At 38.7% G+C, this 16,163-nt stretch overlaps 1 pseudogene; it reads right to left on the minus strand.

The window, feature by feature from the left end:
* Positions 1-9,785: 9,785 nt before the first annotated feature.
* On the minus strand, positions 9,786-15,035 carry LOC128773772 (CTD small phosphatase-like protein 2; annotated as a pseudogene).
* Between the last annotated feature and the right edge of the window lie 1,128 nt (positions 15,036-16,163).

Consider the following 16,163-nt stretch of genomic DNA (forward strand, 5'->3'; position numbering starts at 1 on the left):
CTTTATGTTCCTTTTTTTCTCTCTGGATTAAGCCTTTAGTTTCTCTGTATGGTCAATTTTCTTTTCTTTTCCCCCACCCATGTCATTTCTCTCTTTGTATGCGGTAAGGCCTCTTTCATCAGCACTGCCTCCACCCTGTGGTTGACTTGTAGCTGGTGTTTCTGGTTTTTTGTTTTTTGGTTTTTTGGTGTGTTTGTTTTTTGTTTTTGTTTGTTTGTTTGTTCTTCTTTCCAGGGCTGTTCAACAAACAAATCAAAGCACACCTGGTGGAGCCTCCAAAACATCACTAAGAGTAGGGAGATAAAGTAACCAAAGTCACAACAACAGAGCGCAAGTGACACACTCCAAAAAACACCTCCTGAAGGGCCAGGCCTGGACAGTGTATGACCCCTCTTTAATATAGTAGTGCTCGCAGGGGCAGGGCACATAATAAACTTTTAAAACACATAAGAGACAGAAAACTAGCCAAAATGATGAAATGGAAGAATTCTGCTCAAAAAGAAATTCCAGGAAGAAATGACTGTCAAAAAATTGATCAAAACAGATATAAACAGTATAACTGAACAAGAATTTAGAATAATAGTCATAAGATTAAATGCTGGGCTTGAAAAAAGCATAGAAGACAGCAGAGAACCTATTGCTACAGAGATCAAGGAACTAAAAAAAATAGTCATGATGAAATCAAAAATGCTCTAAATGAAGTGCAAAATAAACCAGAGGTGGTGACAGTGAGGATTGAAGAGGCAGAGGGGAGAATAGGTGAAATGTAATATAAAATTATGGAAAAAGATGAAGCTGAGAAAAAGATTTAAAAAATTCTGGATCATGAGGGGGGAATTAGAGAACTACGTGATTCTATGAAATGGAATAATGTCCGTATCATAGGAGTTCCAGAAGAAGAACAGAGAGAGAAAGGGGCGGATGGTGAACCTGAACAAATCATAGCTGAGACCTTCCTCAATCTGGGGAAGGAAACAGACATTGAAATCCAGTAGGCACAGAGAACTCCCTTCAGACGTAACTTGAATCGATCTGCATGACATATCATAGTGAAACTGGCAAAATACAAAGATAAAGAGAGAATTCTGAAAGCAGCTAGGGATAAACGGGCCTTAATCTACAAGGGTAGACACAGTACTAGCAGACATATCCACTGAAACTTGGCAAGCCAGAAAAGAGTGGCAAGAAATTTTCAAAGAGCTGAATCGTAAAAATATGCAGCCAAGAATCCTTATCCAGCAAGCCTGTCATTCAGAATAAGAGAGATAAAGGTTTTCCTAGACAAAGAAAAACTGAGAGAATTCATCACCACTAAACCAGCCCTACAAGAGATCCTAAGGGAGACTCTGTGAGTGGAATGTTGCAAAGACTACAAAGGACTAGAGACATCCTACAAGCATGAAATCGACAGATAACACGATGACTCTAACTCTATATCTTTCAATAATAACACTGAGTGTAAATTTACTAAATGCTCCAACCAAAAGACATAGGGTATCAGAATGGATTTAAAAAAAAAAAAACTACATCGATTTGCTGTCTACAAGAGACTCATTTTAGACCTGAGGACAACTTTAGATTGAACGTGAGGGGATGGAGAACCATCTATCATGCTACTGGAAGTCAAAAGAAAGGTGGAGTAGCCATACTTGTATCAGACAAACTAGATTTTAAACTAAAGGCTGTAACAAGAGATGAAGAAGGACATTATATCACAATCATGGAGTCTATCCATCAAGAAGAACTAACAACTATAAATGTTTATGCACTGAATTCAGAGATACCCAAATATATAAAACAATCACAAACATAAGCAATCTTATTGGTAAGAATGTGGTAATTGAAGGGAACTTTAATACTCCACTTACAACAATGGACATATCATCTAGACAGAAAATCAATACAGAAGCAATGGCCCTGAATGATACACTGGACCAGATGGACTTGACAGATATATTCATAACTTTCATCCTAAAGCAGCAGAATACACATTCTTCTCGAGTGCACATGGAACATTCTCCAAGATAGATCACATACTGGGTCACAAAACAGCCCTCAATAAATATAAAAGAATTGAGATCTTACCATGCATACTTTTAGATTACAATGCAATGAAACGTGAAATCAACCACAGGAAAAGGTTTGGAAAACCTCCAAAATGCATGGAGGTTAAAGAACATCCTACTAAGGAATGAATGGGTCAACCAGGCAATTAAAGAAGAAATTTAAAAATATATGGAAATAAATGGAAAGGAAAACAGAACAGTCCAAACCCTTTGGGATGCAGCAAAGGAAGTCCTAAGAAGAAAATACATTGCAATCCAGGCCTATCTCAAGAAACAAGAAAAATCTCAAGTGCAAAATCTAGCACACACTCATAGGAACTGGAAGCAGAACAACAAAGAAAGCCCAAGGCCAGCAGAAGAAGAGAAATAATGAAGATCCAAGCAGAAATGAACATATAGAAAAAAAAAAACAACAGTAGAACAGATCAATGAAACCAAGAGTTAGTTTTTAAAAAATAAACAAAATTGATAAACTCCTAGCCAGACTTCTCCAAAAGAAAAGAGAGAGAACCCAAATAGATAAAATTGTGAATGAAAATGTATTTATCACAACCAACCCTTCAGAAATATAAGCAATTATCAGAGAATGCTATGAAAAATTATATGCCAACAAACTGGACAACCTGGAAGAAATGGACAAATTCCTAGACACCACACAGTACCAAAACTCAAACTGGGAGAAATAGATTTTTTTTTAAGAAATAGAAATTTTGAACAGTGATGAAATTGAAGTAGTGATTAAAAATCTCCCAACAAATAAGAGATCTGGGGCAGATGGCTTCCCAGAGGAATTCTACCAGACATTTAAAGCAGAGTTAATATCTATCCTTCTCAAGGTGTTCCAACAAATAGAAAGGGAAGGAAAACTTCCAGATTCATTCTGTGAAGCCAGCATTACCTTGATTCCCAAACCAGACAGACCCCACAAAAAAGGAGTATTACAAGCTAATATCCTTGATGAACATGGATGCAAGAATTCTCAACAAGATTCTAGCAAATCAAATTCAACAGCATATACAAAGAATTATTCACCATAATCAAGCGGGATTCATTCCTGGGCTGCAGGGCTGCTTCAATATTTGCAAATCAATGTGATACGTCACATTAATAAAAGAAAAGATAGGAACCATATGGTCCTGTCAATAGATGCAGAAAACACATTTGACAAAATACAGCATCCTTTCTTATTAAAAACCCTCAAGAAAGTTGGGATGGAAGGAACATACTTATACATCATAAAAGCCATATATGAAGAGTCCACAGCTAATATCCATCCTCAACAGGGAAAAACTGAGAGCTTTCCCCCTGAGATCAGGAACAAGACAAGGATATCCACTCTCACCACTGTTGTGTAACATAGTGTTGGAAGTCTTAGCATCAGCAATCACATAACAAAATGAAATAACAGGCATCAAAACTGGCAAAGAAGAAATCAAACTTTCACTTTTCACAGACAACATGATACTCTACATGGAAAACCCAAAAGACTCCACCAAAAGACTGGTAGAAGTGATACATGAATTCAGCAAAGTCAATGTACAGGGTACAAAATCAATGTACAGAAATCGGTTGAATTTCTATACACCAATAATGAAGCACCAGAAAGAGAAATCTAGAAATTGATCCCATTTACAATTGCACCATGAATCATAAAATACCAAGGAACAAACCTAACCGAAGATGTAAAAGATCTGTATGCTGAAAACTATAGAAAACTTATGAAGGAAAGTGAAGAAGACACACAGAAATAGAAAAACATTCCATGCTCATGGATTGGAAGAATAAATATTGTTAAAATGTCAATACTACCCAAAGCAATCTGCACATTCAATACAGTCCCAATAAAAATTGCACCAGCACTCCTCCCAAAACAAGAACAAACAATCCTAAAATTCGTATGGAAACACAAATGACCCTGAATAGCCAAAGTAGTATTGAAGAAGAAAGCCAAAGCGGGAGGCATCACAATCCCAGACTACAAAACTGTAAACATCAAGACAGTATGGTATTGGCACAAAAAGGCACATAGACCAATGGAATAGAGAACCCAGAATTGGACCCACAAATGTATGGCCAACTAATCTTCGACAAAGCAGGAAAGAATAGCCAATGGAAAAAAGACAGTGTCTTCAGCAAATGGTGCTGGGAGAGCTGGACAGCAACATGCAGAAGAATGAAACTAGACCACCTTCTTACACCATCCACAAAAATAAACTCAAAGTGGATGAAGGACCTGAATGTGAGACAGGAAACCATCAACACCCTAGAGAAGAAAGCAGGCAACAACCACTTTGACCTCAGCCACAGCAATTTCTTGCTTGACACATCTCCAAAGGCAAGGGAATTAAAAAGCAAAAATGAACTACTGGGACCTCATCAACATAAAAAGGTCCAGCACTGCAAAGGAAGCAATCAACAAAACTAAAAGGCAACCAACAGAATGGGAAAAGATATTTGCAAATGATATATTGGATAAATGGTTAGTATCCAAAATCTATAAAGAACTTACCAAACTCAACACCCAAAAAAGAAATAATCCAGTGAAGAAATGGGCAAAAGACATGAATAGACACTTCTCCAAAGAAGACATCCAGATGGCCAACAGACACATGAGAAGATGCTCAACATCACTCATCATCAGGGATATACAAATCAAAAGCACACTGAAATACCACCTCACACCGGTCAGAGTGGCTAAAATCAACAACTCAGGAAACTACAGATGCTGGTGAGTATGTGGAGAAACGGGAACCCTCTTGCACTGCTGGTGGGAATGCAAACTGGTGCAGCCGCTCTGGAAAACAGTGTGGAAGTTCCTCAAAAAAATTAAAAGTAGAACTACCCTACGTCCCAGCAATAGCACTACTAGGAATTTACCCAAAGGATACAGGAGGGCTCATTCATAGGGGCACACGTACCCCAATGTTTATAGCCGTGCTTTCAACAATAGCCAAATTATGGAAAGAGCCTAAATGTCCATCAACTGATGAATGGGTAAAGAAGATGTGGTTTACATATACAATGTAATACTACTTGACAATGAGAAAGAATGAAATCATGCCATTTGCAGCAACATGGATGGAACTGGAAGGTATTATGCTGAGTGAAATAAGTCAGTCAGAGAAAGACAGATATCGTATGTCTTCACTCATATGTGCATCTTGAGAAACTTAACAGAAGACCATGGGGGAAGGATGGGGGAAAATTAGTTACAGAGAGGGAGGGAGGCAAACCATAAGAGACTCTTAAATACAGAGAACAAACTGAGGGTGGGTGGAGGGTGGGGGAGAGGGGAAAATGGGTGATGGGCATTGAGGAGGGCCCTTGTTGGGATGAGCACTGGTTTTTGTATGTAAGCTATGAACCATGGGAATCTACCCCAAAAACCAAGAGCACATTTACACACTGTATGTTAGCCAATTTGACAATAAATTATATTAAAAATATTTAAAATTCAGCAGATAAAATGGTACATGATACTAATTGACTATTGACACCATAATAAATAGAACTGGTAACCTAACATGGAAAAACACACAATCTCACAATTAAAGAAATATTTTAAAAAACATACCCTGAGTTCCCATTTTACACTTACGAAATTAACCATCTCTAAAATAATTACAATATCTACTGTTTGTTGGAAGCAAAAGCAAACTTGCCACATTGCTGGAAACAGAATAAATTGGTATGAGCTTTAAAAAATAGAATAAAATTATCCCCTGGGGTCTCCCACTGTGAGCCTAAAGAAGTTCCTTCAGCAGGTGTACTCACAAGAAATTCTTTAAGACTTTGTTTTTCTGGAATGTGTTTATTTCACTTTCATTTTTGAGAGATCACATCACTTGACACAGGATTCTCGATTGACAGTTTTCTTCTTTAAGCACTTTATTTCTCTGCCTTCTGACCTCCATTGTTTCTGATGGGCAATCATTTCATAATCTTATTGGGATTCTCCTTGCAAGTGACAGGTTGTTGTCTTCTTGGTGATTTCAAGCTTTTCTTTTGCAGTTTGGATTTCAACATTTTTACTGTGATGTGTCTGTTTGGTATCTATCTCTTTGTCATCTTGGTATAATTAATAAAATCCCAAATTTCTCTGAGATTCTGTTCACTTGTATTTATTCTATTTTTCTCTACTATTTGCTCAACCTATTTTTAACTTTGCTAATTTTTTATTCTGAATTTTTCCAATCTACTGTTGAACCCCTCCAATGAATTTTTCATTTCAGTAATTGTAGTTTTCACTCCAAAATTTCCATTTGATTATCTGTTAAGTAACTTCTAAATCTTCATTAATAATCTTTTTTTTTTTTTTCCTTTGGCGGGGGCAGGCATTGCCACTATACTTTTGTATTTTCTTCAATGGTGGTTCCTTTAGTACTTTGAACATACAGTAGTTAATTTGTAATTACTGGCTGTTGTATCTGACATGAAGCCACTCTCACAGGCAGTTCCTTTTTTTAATTAAAGCTGTAAATATTTTATTTCAATTAAGATAGAGACAAAATGCATAAAGATGACTAGATATCCTAACAAAAACTCATTTCAATGATTCTTGTAAAAATAAATCTGTGGTAATATTTCCTGCAAGCAAAATACCTTGAAAGATTTAAAAAAGGCTTTCTGAGTTGCAAATGATTTCATTATTTTTGAAGAAAGTTTGCCATAATTATTTCTTAATAAATAAAAAATTTTCACAAAATAAGCTTGTTGAGCATGCTAATGTTTGAACAGTTCAGTACACATGCTAACTACATACACAACAGAAAATATAATAAGAAATTGCCCAAACTGATGAAATGTTAAAATCTTTGTTAATATAACAAAAATTGGGTTAAAAAATAAACAAAGCTAAATATTCTTGTTTCTAGGACACGTTTGAAAATGAAGCTTTTGTGAATGGTGTAAGAAAGTGGTCTAGTTTCATCCTTTCTGCATATTGCTGTCCAGTCCTCCCAGCACCATTTGTTAAAGAGACGGTCTTTTTTCCATTGGATATTCTTTCCTGCTTTGTCAAAGATGAGTTGGCCATACTTTTGTGGGTCTAGTTCTGGGGTTTCTATTCTATTCCATTGGTCTCTGTGTCTGTTTTTGTGCCAATCCCATGCTGTCTTGATGATGACAGCTTTGTAGTAGAGGCTAAAGTCTGGGATTGTGATGCCTCCTGCTTTGGTCTTCTTCTTCAAAATGACTTTGGCTATTCGGGGCCTTTTGTGGTTCCATACAAATTTTAGGATTGCTTGTTCTAGCTTGGAGAAGAATGCTGGTGCAATTCTGACTGGGATTGCATTGAATGTGTAGATAGCTTTGGGTAGTATTGAGATTTTAACAATATTTATTCTTCCAATCCATGAGCACGGAATGTTTTTCCATTTCTTTGTATCTTCTTCAATTTCCTTCATAAGCTTTCTATAGTTTTCAGCATACACATCTTTTACACCTTTGGTTAAGTTTATTCCTGGGTATTTTATGCTTCTTGGTGCAATTGTGAACCCTCTTGCACTGTTGGTGGGAATGCAAACTGGTGCAGCTGCTCTGGAAAACAGTGTGGAGGTTCCTCAAAAAATTAAAAATAGACCTACCCTATGACCCAGCAGTAGCAATGCTAGGAATTTACCCAAGGGATACAGGAGATACTGATGCATAGGGGCACTTGTACCCCAATGTTTATAGCAGCACTCTCAACAATAGAAAAATTATGGAAAGAGCCTAAATGTCCATCAACTGACGAATGGATAAAGAAATTGTGGTTTATATACACAATGGAATACTACGTGGCAATGAGAAAGAATGAAATATGGCCTTTTGTAGCAATGTGAATGGAACTGGAGAGTGTTATGCTAAGTGAAATAAGTCATACAGAGAAGGACAGATTCCATATGTTTTCACTGCTATGTGGATCCTGAGAAACTTAACAGAAGACCATGGGGGAGGGGAAGGAAAAAAAATGGTTAGAGAAGGAGGGAGCCAAAACATAAGAGACTCCTAAAAACTGAGAATAAACTGAAGGGTTGATGGGGAGTGGGAGGGAGGGGAGGGTGGGTGACGGGTATTGAGGAGGGCACCTGTTGGGATGAGCACTGGGTGTTGTATGGAAACCAATTTGACAATAATTTTCATATTAAAATAAATAAATAAATAAATAAATAAATAAATAAATAAATGTTAAAAAAATAAATAAATTTAAGGTTAAAAAACGAAAATGATGCTGCATCTAATATGTAAAATATATAAGTTTTGCTAGTAAGCCAGTAATGTACATAATAACTAGTTGAAATACTCCTCAATTTCCATTTGTCCATTTCTTACTTTCTCATACTATACTTTCTTAACAAAAATATCAAACCACTCTAGAAAAACATTCTGTTCTTTGGTAATCCCTTACAGAAAAGCAGTCTGGGCCTCTTGCAAGTTTCTATAGTTGAGAGGAAAAGCATTCCATCCCATATTACACCTTCCATTAAAAAAAGCTTCCCTAAAAGGAGACCAAACAATACTATAAAAGTATAAACCTCTTATGGTAGCTGTATTGGAGAATCAAGTCTTAAATACCACTTATAGCAGAGAAAACCACTGTGAAGATATATTAACTACATTTGTGGCTTGAATGTGTGCTATGCCACAAGATTATGAAGAATATATTAGTAAACAATTACACAGATTTTTACCTTGATTAACACCAAGAGCATACCAGAGGTAATCTCAGTCCATGCAGATTAAGTGAAAATATTGAGTCACTGTGCTGAATGCTTCATTCGTGGAGAAAACTAAAGGGAGCAGTAACCAAACTAAGCCCAAAAGGTGGCCAAACTCACTTTCCTTAAAGATTCCTGAGCACAGAGATATCTGAGGCATACCTTTATCCGTTAACTCTGTGTGCTGTTGCAAGATATTACCATTTGGAATATATGCCATCACAATGGTTTAAATCTTTTGAGTATTAGCCATTAATATATTCTTACCTACTCGGTCTCTTCATTTCTGAAAAGATTTCACCACAGTAAAATATTTTAGAAACAAAGTGTAAATGTGCCTCTTTCTAAATGAAACTTACATGGACTGAAAGTAGAGAGTATTTTTAAACAAATATGCAATATGCAGGCAGAACAAGTGGGCAAACGGCATTCAAGTGTATTGTAAAAAACAAAACTGACCATTTAAAAACACTTTGAAGTGCCTCAGCTAAAATGCATAATGAAATTCTAATCTAACCCAAGTCAATACATGTTTTTAAAAAGTTATAAACCTTAACAGGAAAAATGAAACAACTTTTATCAGCAATTTCTATTAAGATGAGAATCTTAAAGTAGTAGAAGTGTGGCTTTATATGCACTTAGAACACCAAACAGAGAAAGAAAAACAAGTCCATTTTCATCTTTTTTTTTTTTTTTAAATAAAACCCTGTGTGACTATGGGACCAAACTGCTTGTGGCAGAAACATAATTCTATATGAACTTCAGATGTTCTGTACATAAAAAATTCAGAGTTGCATGAGTTCCAAAGGCTTTTTTTTTTTTCAGCCTACCTACTCTGTGTATGTAAGCTGAGATAGGTAAAGTTTCTTTCTGCAACCATTGATTATCACTGAACACCAAAATTAAGAAAAGCAAGATGGGTTACAAAATGTAAATTTTCAAAAGGAGTAAGAATGTGTTGCCTTAGTCTAAAAGGGCCCTGTTTTCTCTCTCCCTTCATTGTTTTGAGAAGTCTTTGTAGTTAATCTGGGGAAAGCAAATCATGCAATCAAAATTTTCCTTTGATGTGAAGTTGAACATCATCATTCAGGTCTACAAGCTTCTAAATATATGTAATCACATTTAGGAGTACATTGAGAGTTTACTCTACAAACCAGCTTTCTATAAGGATTCTATTGAAAAGCTGGTATGTAAAGGCTTGTGGTGGTTTGTCAGCTATTACAGTTTTTGAAAGATGTCTTCCAAAGATAAGTTCTTTGTATATGTTGCTTGTAAACAAACACAACTTTCACAGAAAGGCCAGTGCCTCACTAGTTGCCTTTTAGGAGCTACCATAATTAGATAATATCTGCTTATACCCTCTTAAGAGTAGTAAAAACAATAATCTTATAAATCTGAGATATTGGTTTCAAGGATTCCTGGAAGAATAGTCTTAATCTCACATAAATCTGATCAATAGTATCTTGGATATGGACTGGAAAAGTAAGGTCTGCATCTCTTAGCTCATTTAGACTACAGTGCACTTAGTGTTTAATATAGGTCTAAAAGTAGGCAGAATTCCAGTGTGCTTCTTGTTTTCAGTAGAAAAGTAGATCTCCAATTTAATTGTTCTTCTGTTAGTCGTGGAACATATTGCATGACATATTGCATCAACTCACAGATGAATAACCACTATCTAGATAGTGGTGAGATGTCCCAAAGAACTGTTTCTTCTGCTTCCTCTGAAACATTATTTATTGATAGCCTGCCTTGAACTGCTTGATTTGAATTAACTGCTCCATTAGTTGATTCAGGACTATCAGAAGCAACCTCATCCACTTGTTCCTTATCAAGTGTTTTTACTATCTCTTCAATTTTGCAGCCTGTCCTGGAGAATCTGATCCTGATGTGTCAGTTATTCAAAGCTAAAAAAAGTGGAAGATAGGAGGAAATAGGGACCCCAAAATTTATTCCATGCGAGATTGCCCGAGAAAGGATTATGTCCTATTTTCCAGTTTGCTTTACATGTTTATTTGTCATTTCATAACTACCAGCATTTGCGATACTTGTCAGGCCTTTCTTGTGCTCTTGGTGTTGATGTGTTCAAATTATTGTCCATATGAAGTCCAATTCTACTTTGTTTCAATGGATTTTCTCTCTCGTGAATGTGCTTCCTCTAATGATTTGATAAATTTATGTTAACAAGCTGATTTCATTCTTTGGTGGATTTTCTCCTCCTGAAAGCAGGCTTTCCTAAAATCTGAGTATTTCATTTTTGCTCAGGCAGGACATATTGCCTGTATTTGATTTGATGGCAAAAAGGCTTTTCTTGTTCTCACCTCATCTTTTTTAAAAAGTTTATTTATTTTGAGAGAGTGAGAGCTGAAGCAGGGGAGTGGCAGAGAGAAAGGGAGAGAGAGAGAGAATCCCAAGCAGGCTCCCCTCTGCCAGCACAGAGCCTGACTCAGGACTCAATCTCACGAACTGTGAGATCATGACCTGGGCTTAAATTGAGTCAAACACTTAATCGACTGAGCCACCCAGGCACACCTCAACCTCATCTCTTATGGGTGCTTCATGTAAACCTGTGCTGGCAGAAATATATCCTCAGGTTCCACCCAATCCTCAGCCCGATAGCTTTCATTTCCTTGCCAGATTGCAAAACTATTCCAACTGATCACAACCTCCTGTAAAAATTAAGGGTCACCCCAACCTCTTGTAACTATAAAGCCTGCCTCCCACAGTCTCTGCTAAGCCACTCTGTTTTCAAGTGCAATTTTCACGTGGCCTTGTGTGTACTGGAATGATTTCCTTCAGGGCTGTATAATTGATTAATAAACTTAAGTTTTAGTTCATCTGCCTGGCATCAGGTGTTGTGCATTTGGCCATCGCATACTGTTTAGGGTGGAACATCCCTTTCTCACCAATGAGGTGAACAGGAGTAAATCAAAACTGGGGTCAGACTTCCTTGTTCCTTTGCACGTCTCTTAATCTTTTGTGGGAAATTGCACATTTGAGATAATATGTTGTAGCAACTCTGGCTACTGACTCCTCCTCTGGTGCTTGTTATTGTTCTTTGCTTTTCTATTTATTTGCTTAATGACTGTTTGGATTATTTTGGAAGTCTATTCCACCTTCCCCAAAGCATGAAACCTCTGATTTACCTCCTCAAGGAACCAAGCACAGGCTTGGATATGCCTTCAATCATTCAAGGATGAGTATTTTTTGCAAGGCTACTTTTGATTGTCTCTTTCCCTGACCACACTCAGCTGGTAATCTTCATGAGTTGCAGGATTGGGCATAAATTGCTCAATAGACTGAACCAATTAAATTTGGGTTCCTTTGATGGGACAGTTTTCAGGTTAGTATTTGTGATTTGTTCTCACCCCAGTGGGGCTCTTCTTAGTTGTACATTTCCCTGGTTCTCTCTGGCAAACTAGCTTTCTTTTTAAAAAAAAAAATTTAATGTTTATTTATTTTTGACAGAAAGAGAGAGAAAGAGGAGAGAGAGAGAGAGAGGGGGGGGCGCACACAAGGGGGGGAGAGGCAGAGAGAGAGTGAGACACAGAAAACAAAGCAGACTCTTAGGCTATGAGGTGTCAGCACAGAGCCTGATGTGGGGCTTGAACCCACGCACCGCAAGATCATGACCTGAGCCGAAGTCAGACACTTAACCGACTGAGCAACCCAGGCACCCTGGTAAACTAGCTTTCTTACAGTTTAGTTTTTAATTTGAATAATTCTACTCACTTACTCTTTTTTGCCAGCTCTTCTTTTATTCATTTTTTAAAATATAATTTATTGTCAAATTGGTTTCTATACCACACCCAGTGCTCATCCCAACAAGTGCCCTCCTCAGTGCCATCACCCACTTTCCCCTCGCCCTCACCCCCCATCAACCCTCAGTTTGTTCTCTGCATTTAAGAGTCTCTTATGGTTTGCCTCCTTCCCTCTCTGTTTGTAACTGCTTTTTCTCCCTTCCCTTCCCCCATGGTCTTCTATTAAGTTTCCCAAGATCCACATATGAGTGAAAACATATGATATCTGTCTTTCTCTGACTGACTTATTTGACCCAGCATAATACCCTCCAGTTCCATCCACCTTGTTGCAAATGGCATGATTTCATTCTTTCTCATTGACAAGTAGAATTCCATTGTATATATAAACCACGTCTTCTTTATCCATTAATCAGTTGATGGACATTTAGGCTCTTACTCTTAATTGCTCTTAACCACAAACTATTATTTTTGAGAGGGCTATAAGCTTCAACATCTTCATCGTCTATTGCAAATTGATTCACTTCCCTTGGGAAGAGATGCAGAGCCCTCTGTTTAATGGCCTGCTTCTTGGGAAAAAGTCTATGAGCTATAGATGAGGAACTGGGAATGGTGTACTTCTTAATGGGTAACACTCCTGCTTTGGGAGCTGCTGATTCAGTGGAGGGGGACAGTAGTTTCAGGTCTTCTTGGTTTGACTCACCTAGTGTGGAATCTCTTACTAAACTGGGGCCCCAATATTCTCAGTTGTGCTGCATCAAAGGTAATCCTATAGGGGGAAACTGCATGGAAGACAGGAACCCCACCTCAGACTATACTCACCTAGACTTCACGTCAGCAATAGGTAGGTGGAGCAATATGAGAAATGTTGATGCTCTGCCTTTTCTGGAAAGATCACTCTGGGAGAAGCGGGGAGAAGGTACCCTGCTTTCTTGGCTGTACCAATTTGGAGTTTCTCTCTTGCTGACAAAGGAGGGAAAGAGGGGGTATAGGTTTTGGCTCAAATGCCACTTGTTCTCGCTGTCCTTATCAATTATTTGTGTTTATTTATTTATTTTGAGAGATTCAGAGAGCACGCGCATGTGCTTGAGCAAGTGGGGGAGCGGAGGAGAAATAGGGAGTGGGAGAGAGAATCCCAAGCTCACACCCGGCTTTCATTTGAAATCCAATGTGGGGCTCGAAACCACCGACGTGATATCACGACCTGAGCTGAAACGAAGATTCGGATGCTTAACTGATTGAGCCACATAGGCACCCCACGGCCCTTATCAGATTTTAGCAGATATTCTTGAATAAATGTTTCTTTACTGGCTGTATGCCCTTAGGAGCATTTCTAGATAATTTACATTGTTTGATTAAACAAACAAACAAACAAAAAACCACAAAACTAATTTTTACCAGTTTCATTGGGGAGCAGATTCATAGAGCTCCTCAGGTTATCATGACAGTAGTGCAACATCCAGCAATCTTTATTAGTCACCTCCTTAAGGGCCTGTTCTACCTCAAAATGCCAGCAGTGTGAGAATGTAAGGGGGCATGAAATGGTCACTGAATGCTATGTCCATTCATGCACTGTTACATCACCCTCACCATGGGCAGCAATGCTTTGTCTGCATGTAAGTGTCCCAATTATCACAAAATGTGGATGCTCTTGGACTCAAGAACTACCAGTATGTGGCTAGAATCTGCCACTCACATAGGGATGGCACTGCATCAGTGGAATACATTTCAATGTCTGGTAGATACCAGTGATAGCCACAGAATGGCAGCAGAGAGCCCCTGTAGTCCATTTGTTAAGAATGGGCAGGAGGAACCAGGGCACCTGGGTGGCTCAGTCAGTTAAGCATCTGACTTCAGCTCAGGTCATGCTCTCATGGATCTTGGGTTCAAGACTCGCATCGGGCTTGCTTCAGATTCTTCGTCTCCCTCTCTCTTTCTCTCTGCCCCTCCCTCGCTCATGCTCGGTCTCTCCCTCTTAAAGACAAATAAACATTAAAAAATAAATAAATAAATAAATAAAAAGAATGGGCAGGAACCTTTCCTTGAGCTCTATGTTTTAAGTATTTGTCATACTTTACTGTACTATGAGGGGAGAACCAAATGGAAAACACCACGATTAGTACAAGGGCAGTGGACAAGTACACAACCAGGAACTCATCTGTTTCCTCTGATGTAGTCATGTGGTTGCCTTGAAGCACCACAAAACAGCAGTGAGAGGGCCTGATGGCTCATGGTGGGGTAAAGTTAACCAAATGTTTAACGTGACCCACCTGTAAGATTTATAAAATTTGCAAGGTCGGAGGCAATACTTCAGTTGGGGTCCTACATGCCATATTCCTAATTATTCAAAATGTTTAATTCAACCAATAAACCGTTAAAACATGTTACATCTCCTTCCATGACAAATAGACTTTCATAATGGCCTGAAAGGTCTGGTTTGGGTTTTGAATTCATGGACTGCTTTACCTTTTGAGCCTTCAGTGTGGGAAGAATTACCACCAACCTTCCAGGCCCATGGCCCTGGACTAGGCCTCAGGCATTCATTCACCAGTCTGCATTTTCTTCCCACCCCGAGTTTTATCCCCCACCTTTGAGGACTCATTTGTATGTATGTGGACAACCTGGGCCAATCATTAACTGTTCCTCATGTACAGCCCTGCTCCTGCCATAGCCACCTGGAAGTACATACACCAACAAGGCTGTTAAGCCACAAAGGACAGCCCCAACAAAGGGCATGCTGGTGCTGGAAGCAGGCTTGGGTCCATTTGGATGAGGAGTTCTGGTGTCCCAGGTATCTCAAGGATGATATGGAGGAGGCTAGGACACTGCGTGTGCATTTATTCCTCTGGCCCCGTGGGAAGAACATATTGAGAAGAGAACCAAAGGGAGTCTTCAAAGCATGAAGTTCAGGAGACGGGCCTCTCTTGATAGGGTCTAAGAAAAATGTTGTGTTTAATAACTGGTACACCATGAACTAAACAATCAGAAACAAAATGAGGGCCTTCAAATCGCACTACAGGGATGGCTGTCTATTTGCCCCACCCTTTCCAACTGCTTAATGCTGAGAAAGAGCACTGTATGTTCTCTCACCATGTAGTTCTCGTCATAAGGTGTACTACGTGATAATACGTTTTAAACTGCCGGCACTGGTGAAAAGAAAAGTTTTTGGATGCATTACATTTAGTCACTTTAATAAACATTAATTGAGCACCTATGAAGATGGAGAACAGAGTGCTTGATATTTGGGGAAGGAAGAATAAAACCTTCTAAGTTTGTTGGTGTACCTGAGTGGCACAGTCCTTTGAGTGTCCAACTCTTGATTTCAGCTCAGGTCACGATCCCAGGTTCATGGGGTCGAGCCCAGCGTCAGGCTCCAACACTGAGTGTGGGGCCTGCTTAAAATTCTCCCTCTCTCCCCAGGGCACCTGGGTGGCTCAGTTGGTTGAGTGTCCGACTTTGGCTCAGGTCATGATCTCACAGTTTGTGAGTTCGAGCCCCACACAGGACTCGCTGCTGTCAACTTGTCAGTGCAGAGCCCACTTAGGATCCTCTCTCCCTCTCTCCCTGCCCCTCCCCTGCGTGTGCTCTCCCCAAAATAAGTAAATATTTAATAAAAGATTCTATATCTCTCTCGTTGTTCCTCT

Source organism: Panthera pardus, unplaced genomic scaffold (genome assembly GCF_024362965.1).
Source record: "Panthera pardus isolate Hobbes unplaced genomic scaffold, ASM2436296v1 HiC_scaffold_27, whole genome shotgun sequence".
Lineage (NCBI taxonomy): Eukaryota > Metazoa > Chordata > Mammalia > Carnivora > Felidae > Panthera > Panthera pardus.